We start from the raw sequence: 12,020 nt of genomic DNA on the forward strand, positions 1-12,020 counted from the left end.
AGTCTCTATCACAATTTACTTAAAGTTAATGTTGAATTAATGGTAAATTTGAAATACAGGAACTCTGTGACAATATGGTTCTGCTTAACATTTACTCATTGTGCTAGTGTTATATATATATTACATCTGTATGTATTATAAACCAACTAATACTAGTTTCCAAGTTTCTGGTTTTTTATGCCTGATTCATGATGAGATTTTGAATTTCAAACAACATTCTCAACAGTTATAACCTGACCCAACAAGGTCAAAATGAATTTCTCATTGCACTAAAAAAATTCCGAAAAACATTTCACGTCTTTATGCCACTATAAAAGCTAGTGATGGGGAAACCTGAGCAGCTCATTGAGGTTTATTCCTTGCCTCTGAAACAAATGTTTGGAATATTTAAATTTCAAAGTTTAAAGAGAATTTAAAATCTTGTCAGCACTCTTGCTTTATACTCAGAAAGTGGCATCCAGACATGTAAAGGGATGATCTGAGATCACATGCATTCATTTATTTAGTAATTCACTGAAAAAAGCCACCATTCATTGTGAAAGCATTTATTTCGTGCTTACCCTGTACCTATTAATGAAGATACAAAAATGACTAAGAACTACAAGGCGTTGAATTGTACACTTAAATCTGGTGAGTGTTATGGTAGGTAAATTATTCTTCAGATAAATCTGTTAAAAAATGAGTAAGAGCCAATCCTTTCCATCAAGGAGATCAGAGTGTAATGGAGGTCTAAGACACACATAGACTATTACAATAAGATGTGAACATGCTATAACAGACCTGTATGCTTCGCTACTTAATGTTGGAGCACCCTGGGGCTCAGGCTTGGGCCTCTGATATTTTCTTTCCACAACCACTCCCTTTATGATCTCATTCAGTGTCATGGCTTTAAATACCAATTATATGCTGGTGACCCCAAAATTTATATATCTAGCAGATGTCTCTCCCAATTCCAGACTCATATATCCAACTGACAACTAGATATCTCTCCTTTTAAGGCTAATTAGCATCTCAAATTCAATGACCAAAACCAAATTCCTTATCTTCCCCCTCCAAATCTGCTCCTTCCAAAACCTTCATCATCCCAATTCATCAACAGCTCCATCTTTCTAGTTGCTTGGGCCAAAAAACCTTGGAGTCATCTTTGACTTGTCTCTTTCTATCATTTAATCCATCATGAAGTCCTACTGGCTCTACAGTCGACATATATCCAGAATCTGACTACTTCCCACCACCTCCCCTGCTGCAATTCTGATCCAAACCACCATCTTCTCTTGTCTGGATTATTTCCTTGTCCCCCAACAGTCCATATTGTATAAAGCAGAAAAACCTTTAAATACGTAACTCAAGATAAGTCATTTCTCTGATCAAGTCTTCCAGTAGTTTCCCATCTCCCTACTACTGAAAGCCAAAGTCCTCAGAGGGGCTTCAAAGACCCCATAAAAGTCTGGGCTCCCATCTCCATTCTATTTTCTTTCTTATCTAGTCTCCATTACTGTTTTTTCTGCTCATTCTGTTCCATGCACATGAGCTTCTTTGCTGTTTCTCAAATATTACTCGCAAGCTCTTCCTTCAGGGCCTCTGAACTTACCATTCCCTCTCTCTAGAGCTCTCTTCATCAGATATACCCATTGCTCAATCCCTCACCTGCTTTAAGTCTTTGCTCAGAAGTCAACTTCTTGCAGAAGTCTCCCCTAATTATTCAATTTCAATCTGTAAGCATCTCACTGGTACCCTGACACTTCCTACTACTCTTCCGACTCTATTTTCTCTATAAGCACTTATTTCCTTAAATAAACCTCATAAACAGTTTATTTATTTGGCTCATTTTCTGTTTATTCTCAATAGGCCAAGAGCCCTATGAAGGCTCATCTGTGTTCATCATTGTTTTGCAGCATCTAGAACAGTTGAGGTATTCAAGAAAATGCTTGCATGAGTGTATCAATGTGCTTCATGATGTTAGAGAAGAAAATGGGTGTATTCAGACCAGGTTTGTTTGCATGTTTGTTCGTTTATTTGTTTGTGGGAGGGCTATGATGGAGGAAAGGTTGCTAGATGTCACGGGAATGTTAACTGTGCAAATGATAGTTGAACTTAGCCTTGAAGGATGATCAGGAATTTTCTAGACAGAGAAGATAGTGAAGGGCCTTCCAGGTAGAAGGAGCATCATGTGTAAAAGCAATATTTTACAAAAGCATGGCAGGAGCATAAAATACCAATGAGTATGACCTAAGGGCAGAGTGGAGCAGAAAAAATGATTTGATGGGTCCAGAGAGGTGGCCTGGAGGGCTGAACAGAGCCAGCCCTGAAATATTGAGCCAGATTAGACCTGGGTCTTTCAACTCCCTCTCTGGTGTCTTGACCACTGCTTTGGAAAGACGCTTTTCAGCATACAACTGATTTTTCCTTTGGGTATTATAGGTTAATACCTTTACCACTCGTGTTTCTGTTTATAAATAAATTGATACTAGAGAGTGAGATTTAAGATGGTGATTCTAAAGTATGTACATTTTAAAAAACAAAAAGCTTGAAAGTGTTTGTATTCTTGAGATAGATTATAGGTTTTTAATTATTCAAATCCAAAAGACTGAAATAATCAAAGTTTCTAAAGAAGTGACAGCTGGTGCCTGGTGCAAACCTATTTTCGCCATCAATTTAGAGTTCAAACTCTGTAGGAAAAAAATGCCAATGATCTCACACAGAGAGGACTTTGGAAATGGATATAAATTTGAGGGGGGATTGAAAAATGTCCTCCGTATATTTTTGGCAGTTGACAACTGACACTGGTATTATGTTAACTATTATATATTTGAATTATTAAATTAAGCAATGAGGAGTAGGAATTGTAGGTAGTGAATTGATCACGGGCTATCATTTTTATTGGCTTAGGTGGCTTATTGGTTTTATTGTCAAAAGTGATATTTCTTATACTTCAATTTTTCTTAATTCCACTTGTAAGGCTGATGATCTTGCACCTTTTTGTTAACTTGGTTAGGCTGAAATACTAAACATTAAAAAGAGGCAATAAGCAGAACAATTATATTAATTCATTCAAAAATTTCTGACAGCCTATTATAAAAAAGGAATGTACCTTGGTTTTGGATTCCACACAACACAAAAGCAAGTAGTTATTTCTTTTTTCTTAAAATAACCGTGAGGAACACATCGATCTATAGTGTGGAGATTAACCATTCAAATTAACTTGTAAATTTATAGTCTTATGTGATTAAGATGAAACAGTTGTGAGAATGCCCCAGAAGTCCTATGGAAAGCCTATCATTTCCACCGACTTGTATGCACAACTGACTAAAATTTTGTTGGAAGTCCTATCGGCCTATGCTTAGTTTCAGACAACAAAAATATTTCTAAGATTCCTTACATCTGAGTGAACTCAGCTCACATCTAGCCCTTGAGTGCCTGATACCACGACAACAAGACCCATTTTCTCTTTATCAACGTATATCCTCATAGCATTTTTAAATTGCATTCCTTGCAATATGTAGCAAGATCTACACAGATGTTCTGTCACTCTGACCTAGCAGTTCTACTCCTGGGAACGTATCCAAAGGAACTAATTCCACAGAAGCAAAAATCTAGATGCACAAAGATTTTTTATTACAGAGCCATCTATAACGGCCCAAATCGGGAAGCAATCCAAGTTTCCACAAAAGGAAAATGATGTAAGAAGGTGTAGTCCATCAACAAGATGTCCTATTACCTGATCATTTCAAGTCAGAACCATGAAGAGACTGCAGAAATGACAAAAATATTTTTGATAAACCTTGAATTCAAAGGTAGCAATTTAAAAACAACATTCACGTTGTGATGATAAATATGTAAAAAGAGATGGATGTGTGGAGGACCTGGAGATAAAATACACAAAGGAAAAGAAGTGTATTAAGATAGAGGAATTAGGAATTTGCTTTACTTCTTATAAACATTTTTCAAGTTTCGTTTTACCTCAACTTTTCTCTCTTTTTTAAGATTTTAGTTTTAAGTTATCTCTACAGCAAGGTGGGGCTTGAACTCACCACCCCGAGATCAACAGTTACTTGCTGTACCAATGACTAAGCCAGCCAGGCATCCCTGCATCAACTTTTCAACTGAGGATTATATTATGAAGAATCAACTCACACCATAAGGATACGTGCGCATAGATCATAAATAAAAGTGGGGCACTCACAGCAGGACCCACTTGTGTTCTCTTTGAGCTCCCTACTATCACCACCTCTGCAACTATTGTTATCTCCAATCCCTTGTGACTGTATAGGAGATAGGGCCCTTGAGGAGGTGATTAAGATGAAATGAGATCCTGAGGGTGGAGCCTGGATCCCATAGAACTGGCTTCTGAGAACAAGAGACACCAGAGGTCTCTCTCTCTCTCCCAGACACGTGAAGACACGGGAAAAAGGCAGCCCTCTGCAGGCCAGGAAGAGGGCTCTCACTGGATCTCAGACCCAGCCTCCAGAACTGTGAGAAATAAATGTCTGTGCTTGAAGCCACCCGGTCTGTGGTATCTTGTTATGGCGGCCCAAGTAGACTAGGACACCCAACCTCCAAGAACCATGTAGGTTGTAGGCACAGCATTCCGGACAGACTGCATGGGCCCCAGGAACACAATGTGCCCCTGCTCTGACTGCCAGAAGTCCAGCTTTGGGGGCAGGTCCAGAATCAGTAATGGAAATGTAAGTTCTGTCAGCTGTGGCAGCTCTTCACACTCAAAGTATGTTCAAAAATCAGGTGCTTTCATACAGAAACCTGACAGCCCACTGGATACCAATGGACGCAAGCACTCATTCAAGAAATAGTTCTCGAACACTACCTGTGTGTCTGTTGAGCACATCCATGCGGGAGATATAGCAATAATCAGAATAGACAAAACTCCTTGTCCTCAGAGAGCCGACCTTCTATGGGGGAGCACAGACGATCAACAAAATGAGTAAGCGAAAGGTATGATATGCTAGATGGTGGTAGGTGCTAAGGAGGAAAATAAGGCAGCAAGGGGGCTAGGAAATAAAGGGTGATTTTCAACAGAGAGGTTAGGGGAAGTCTTGTGAAGAAGGAATAAAGAGTGGAAGGAGGAGAGGAGGGAACCATGTATATCAGCAAAAGATCATTCCAGAATGACAGAAAAGCAAAGGGCCTGAGATGTGCTGGAAAATCGCCAAGAAGGGCGGTATGGCAAAGAAGAGAAGAAATGAGGGGAGAGATATGAGGGGCTGTAAGATCACCATCATGCAGAGCTCCTGGAACATTCTATTGACTTCATCTTCTCCACTTAGCAGAGGCAGGGGCTTTTTACATTGTTACCAAGTCTCTCTGGCTGCTGTGTGGGCAGCGCTGCTGCGGAGTAAGCATTGGAATACATGCTCTGTAGGCTTCCCGGGGCTTCCTTCACCGATTACCACAAACTGGTGGCTGAAAACAAGAGAAATTGATTCTTCCATGTTTCTAGAGGCTGGAAGTCTGAAATCAAGGTATCTGAAGGGTTGGTTTTTCTTCTGGAGCCTCTGAGAGAGAATCTGCCCCCATGCTTCTCTCAGCTTCCGGTGGCTACAGCAATCCTTGGCATTCCTTGACTTGGCACTACAAAACTCTGCTCTCTGTTTCTGGCTTCACGTGGTCATTTTCTATGTTGTGTGTGTGTGTGTGTGTGTGTGTGTGTGTGTGTGTGTGTTTGTCTGAAACTCTCTCCTTTTTCTTATGAAGATGCCAATTGTTGGACTTAGGGCCTACCTTAAGCCGTAGGAGCTCATCTTAACTAATTACATCTATCAAAAACCCTATTTCCAACAAACTCACATTGGCAAGTTCCAGATGAACATGAATTTGGGGGATAGTTATACCGTTCAGTATACATATCTAGCACTAAAATACTATGCTTACACGTATGATCTGAAAAATGAGGCTTTTTTTTAAGGTCTGTTCCTACAGTTTATAGGAAGGAAAACCCCATGTGAAGTGCGAGTTGATCCCTCAGCAAGATGGAATTAGCTATAAACAAAGTATACATAAGAAGGCCAAAGTTCACAGCACCTGGGTGGCTCAGTCTGCTTAAGGTCTGCCTTGGGCTCAGATCATGATCCCAGGGTCCTGGGATCGAGGTCAGCATCAGGCTTTTTGCTCAACAGTGAGCTCTCTCCCTCTGCCCCTCTACCTGTTCTTTCTCTCTCTCTCTCTCAAATAAACAAATAAAGTCTTAAAAAAGAAGAAGAAGTAAAAGAGGGAGGAGGGGGAGGAGGCCAAAGTCTAAGTCTGAGGGACTAATTTGCTGGGTTGTTGTTTTTTTTCTCCCCCAGAGCAGCAATAAACTTACCTGAACACATAGATTTGAAAAGAAAACAAAAAAGACCTTTCCACAAACCTGCCTTCAGTAATGATGGTTTTAGCCCTGGCTCTGGGAAGTGAGTGGCCAGCAGGTCTGGGCTTGATATCTCCAGTAGAAAGACAGGGTAAGGGCCACAGAGATTTGCCTGGTGACTTTTTTTTTTTTTTAAGATTTTTATTTATTTATTTATTTGTCAGAGACACGAGAGAAAGAGAGCAAGCACAACCAGGAGGAGTGGCAGGCAGAGGGAGAAGCAGGCTTCCCATTTTTATATAGCTGTGTCTACCTCAGAATGAAGTCATGGAACCTTTCTGGGGAAGATTTTGAGCACGTGAGTCTATTTCATAATCATGAGCTAGCGATGTCTGGTGATCACAGGGATGCTCTCCATCCTTCTCTTTCAGTCTGTCTCTCTTTCTCTGGTGTCTCTCTGTCCCTTCTTACACACACACACACACACAACACACACACACTCTTTAGTGCCTTGCCTCTTCAAAACGCCACCCCTATACTTCTGTCCTAACTGTTCCTTTTCTCCAGACCTTCTCCCCACACATGCATATTTTACTGCTCAGTACCTGGCCTTCTGGAGGGCTTGCGGCTCTATCTCTTCTACCCAATTGTTGCCCAACCATCTCCCTGTCCCTCTCCTCTTCACTGTGGCATATAGAGCATTAGCTGTGTCACACACGAAATCAAATTGCCCACCTGCAACATGGCTCTGTACTCAATCCAAGACACGTTGAGAGAGTCACCCCAGCAAGCGTCTATGAGCAGCATCAGCAGAGAACCGTAGTGCAGAAACCTTTGCTTCTTCTTTCCCTAGACGATCCCTGTTCCCATGCCCATAGGTTGGGCATTCCAAGACTAAGGCTTGACTAAATGCAGAATAAGTGTGAAAGCCCAAATATAAAGAAAGGGAGCCCCTTTCACTGAAAAAAGATTTTTGTGTGGCATTTCATTATGATTCAGCCTCTTTTGCCATTCTTTCTGGTTTCCTGCTTTTTCATTTAAATGGTAGCATTTAAAAACAGTGTTGTATCCAAAGAAAACAAAACACTAATTAAAAAAAAAATACACGTGACCCTATGTTTGTTGCTTATTTACAATAGCCAAGGTATGAAAGGAACCTAAGTGTTCATCCATAGATAAAAGGATAAGGAAGATGTGGTATATGAGCACAATGGAATATTATACAGCCGTAAGAAAGGATGAGATCTTGCCATTTGCAACAACATAGTTGTTATATACTAAATGAAATAAGTCAGACTGAGAAAGACAATATCATATTATTTCACTTGTATGATTTCACTCATATGCGGAATCAAAAAACAAAACAAATGAATAAGCAAACAAAATGTGGAATCAGACTGATAAATACAGAGAACAAACTGATGGTTGCCAGAGGACAGCTGGGTTGGGATGGGCAAGATGGGTTAGGGGACTGGGAGATACAGGCTTCTAGTTACGGAATGAATAAGTCCAGGAATAAAAGGCACAACACAGTCAATAGTATTATAACAGCATTGCATGGTGACAGATGGTAGCCACACTTGTGGCGAGCACAGCATGACAAATACAGAAGGGGAATCACTATGTTATGCACCTGAAACTAATGTAACATTGTGTGTCAGCTATACTCAAATAAAAAAAAAAGAAGAAAGGCCATAAAAAAGAAACACTGTTGCATACCTTGCTCTTTAATCTCTCTTTACTGATATATATTTTACATATCATATAATTCATCCACTTCTAGTGTACAATTCAATAATTTTTTGGCAAGTTACCAAACTGAGCAGCCATAACTATAAATCAGTTTTTGAATGTTTCTATCACCCCAATACGATCCCTCCTGCCCGTTTACAGTTAACTCTTTCCATTTCGGCACCCAACCTCTGGCAACCGCTCTTGCCTCCTGATTGGCAACTAATGATAAAGTAAATCTTGGATTGTTACCATAGGCTAAACAGACTTGGGCAGTTTCCTTCCCATGTGAAGTAGCTGGCATTTTTACAGTGGCTGCCTTTGAGGTCTAAGCCCAGGGGCAGGTGAAACTGAAGGTGGGGGAAGGGGAGAAAGAAGCTATGGCTGGCACATTGATCTTGCTGGAATAGTTAACCCCTTGCCCCCAAACCACAGCACATTGACAGCCTCCTAAAGTAGGTCGTCCAAGAACAACTTTTTTAAAAACCTAAAAACGAAATTCACAGGAAAAATGACTACGTATCTCAGTCTTAAATTTATTGTAACTTTTAAAAAGTAAATTATATTTGTAAATCCTGGGTTCTTCTGACCTGAGAAGTTTTTTGTAACTAAAAAACAAAAGTTGTGATAAAATAAGATATCACCATGCGCAGGTATACAGGGAGATGCCGGTCGCTAACAATCTGGAGGTTTTGTTTTAAAGAAAGAAATGTTAGAATAAACACAAGAAGCAAAAACCATGGGGGTGCCTGGCAGTTTCAGTCACTAGAGCTTTCAACTCTTGATCTTGAGGTCTTGAGTTCGAGTCCCATGTCAGGGGGCAAGGTAGAATTTACAAAAAAAAAAAAATTATTTTTTTGAACCATAAATGTGTATTTCTGCCTCCACTGTCTTCTGTGCTCCATGAGAGGAGGAGCATAATAGATCCTCAATTGATATTTGCTTAAAGAATAAATCAAAGAATGAGGGCTATAATGTTCTAAGCTCTATGTTAGAAACAGGGGATCAAAAATGACAAAGGCCTTGATGTCGAGAAATCTAAGTACAATGGAGAGGCAGGCATACAAACAAATAATTTCTATGTGGTGTGATAACCAATAGAAATAACTTCAAAATGTAGAGATAGCTCAGAGTGGGCAATACATAGGGGGAAATGACTAGGGAAACTTGACATTTGCTCATATTCTTCAGGTTAGCAATGGCAAAGGAGGGTATTCTAGGCAGAGGAAATAGGGTATACAAAGGAAAGAAGTAGTTCAGTCTGAGTAGAGCAGAAAATGTATCAAGATGGGTTTTCCGCTGCAGCCATTGTACACAGTGCAAAGATGAACTAAGTCTTGGATGAGGTCAGATATGGGAAGCAAGAAACAAGTTTGATGGTCAAGTTCAAGAGGGTTGGTGGGAAGCAAGCACTGGGCACCATGCAAATGGTCTTCCACAGAGGACAGACTAGATGATGTGAACAGCAATATGCAGAACAATGGGGCAAATTTATTGTCCTGGTTTATGTGTAGGATCTCAGTGCTGAGAATGTAGGAAAGCAGGGGTGGTAGAAGTCATAGTCCGTTGTTTGTTTTTAAAGATTTATTTATTTATTTTAGGGAGGGTGTGGGGGTTGGGGGAGAAGCAGAGGGAGAGAGAGAGAATCCCAACCAGACTCCCTGCCTAGCTCAAAGCCTGAGGTGGGGCTTGATCTCATCACCCTGAGATCATAACCAGAGTCAAAATCAAGAATCAGAGGCTTCACTGACTGAGCCACCCAGGGGCCCTAGAAGTCATAGTTTTGATGGAACAAGGTGGTACATGAAATTGTTTGTTAATTCTGCAGTGGGTAGGAAGAGGCACCAGAAAGAAGTAGAAGAATGTAAATGCTCTTCAAATAGTCAATATTCTGTGGAGAGGAGAGGGTAGATGGGTAAATGTGGACTTGGATGAATTGAGACAGAGTCCCCCAAGCCAGAAGAAAAAAAAAAAAAAAGTACTTGGATTGTAAATCAAGCATCTGGACTGTTAGGGTGGGGTAGGCCAGGATAAATTGGCAAGCTGTCAGATGTACATAGAGTAAACTTTGTGTCTCCTCTCCCTCTTGCAGAAGTCACTACCACGGTAAAAAGAGTAGAAAGCACTGCCTCCTGCCACACCCCGGACAATCTTTAATTGACTCTGAATAGGGAGAGAGCAGCTTCTATTTCTAAGCTGCTGAGACCTTACTCAGCACCACATGTGGATCCTTTGATTAGAAGGGAAGTGGTCCATACACATACCAGTCTCTGTATGTCTAAAATCTCTGTGTGTATATATACAGAGTACTTGACAACCGTTTCTCAGTATTGGCCAGGACTCAATATCATACACCGTGACCGGGAACTTCCCAGACTAGAGCACCATGTGTATGGGAATCATTGCTTTCCGCTATCAAGAGTTATGTAAAATGCTGGACATTAACCCATAACAGAAGGAAATACCTTTCTTGAAAGTGGAGAAATCAGTATAACTTGGGTTAAGTTGCAGAGATTCAGAACTGGATGCGGGAACATGACCCTTAGCAGTGGGGTACCAGAAAAGGGGGAACAAAAATCTCAGACCCTGACAATAGTGAACCTGGGGAGAAGGGGACAGTCTGAGGTATCAAGTTCAAAGTGGTGCATGGAGAGCTAGAACCAGATTAGAATGGAAGTGGGGACCAGGAAGATTCCCTGAGACCATGGTATGCAGAGAAAGGAGCTTATTATTCAGACCTGTGGGCTGGTCCAAGCACAGCATCAAGACATGTTTAGAATGCCACTGACTGAAGTCGTTACCCAAGCCCTCCAAATCAAAAAAAGCTTCGAGGTTCTTACCACATGCTTGAGGCTTGGAAAGCAAACCTTTATATATATATATATATATATATATATATATATATATATATATATATATATATATATACAGAGATTGTATTTATTTATTTGAGAGAGAAAGAACGTGTGCACAAGCACAAGAGGATCAGAGGGACGTACTCCCTGCTTAGCAGGGAGGCCAAGGTGGGGCTCGATCCCAGGACACTGAGGGCATGACCTGAGCCAAAGTTGGACACTTAAATGACCTCACCACCCAGACGCCCTCAAAAGCTTTTTAAGAAACCATTCTAAGGGGCACCAGGGTGGCTCAGTTGGTCGGGCATCTGCCTTGGGCTCAAATCATGATCCCGGAATCCCAGGATCAAGTCCCACATAGTGGTCCCTCTTTGGTGGGGATCCTGCTTCTACCTCTTCCTCTGCCTGCTGCTCTCCCTGCTTATGCTCACTCGCTGTCAAATAAATAAATAAAATCTTAAAAAAAACCCCAAACCATAAAACAAACAAAAAAACCATCCTGAGAGATCTCATTAGAAAGATATGGAGAATCATATCAGAAACATTTTAATTTATTTTAGGAAAAAACAGGACAAATTGTATGTTTCTGTACAATGTAGTTCTAATTCCAGAACGTAACTTCACCAACAGCAAATCTTTGTGTGCTGTTTATAAGGTTCCAAGTAAACAAATGCCTCCAGAATGATCATTATAATACAGACTTGGCCAAGATATGTCTGAGTCAAAATCCAGGTTTCCAGAGTAGTCAAATCAAATAAACAGTCCCCTTGCAGATTCTTTCAAAAAGGTTTTTTAAAAGTTATTTTAAAGAGTTTTTGTTTCATTTTGTTTTGTTTTTGGAGGGGACAGATCTGGGTATGCCCCTCTCTACCTATGTAACACCAAAATAACATGCAGGCAAGATAATCCCTTGGTTCCTTGTATGTAGGAGAATTAATCATGAACGGTTCTGCTTTTGTGTGGACATACACCCGAGGAAGGAAAGCCATCAAGGACCAGGGGGAAGGCAGCTCAGTGGATATATCAATGTCTCCCTGATGAGAAGAGAAACAGGACTGCACTAGGAGAGGGAGGTGCAGTGGTTCTGAGAGATGGAGTGAGGGTATTGGCCTTCTTTCAACATTGCTAGAGCA

Source organism: Mustela erminea, chromosome 15 (genome assembly GCF_009829155.1).
Source record: "Mustela erminea isolate mMusErm1 chromosome 15, mMusErm1.Pri, whole genome shotgun sequence".
NCBI classification, from domain to species: Eukaryota; Metazoa; Chordata; class Mammalia; order Carnivora; family Mustelidae; genus Mustela; species Mustela erminea.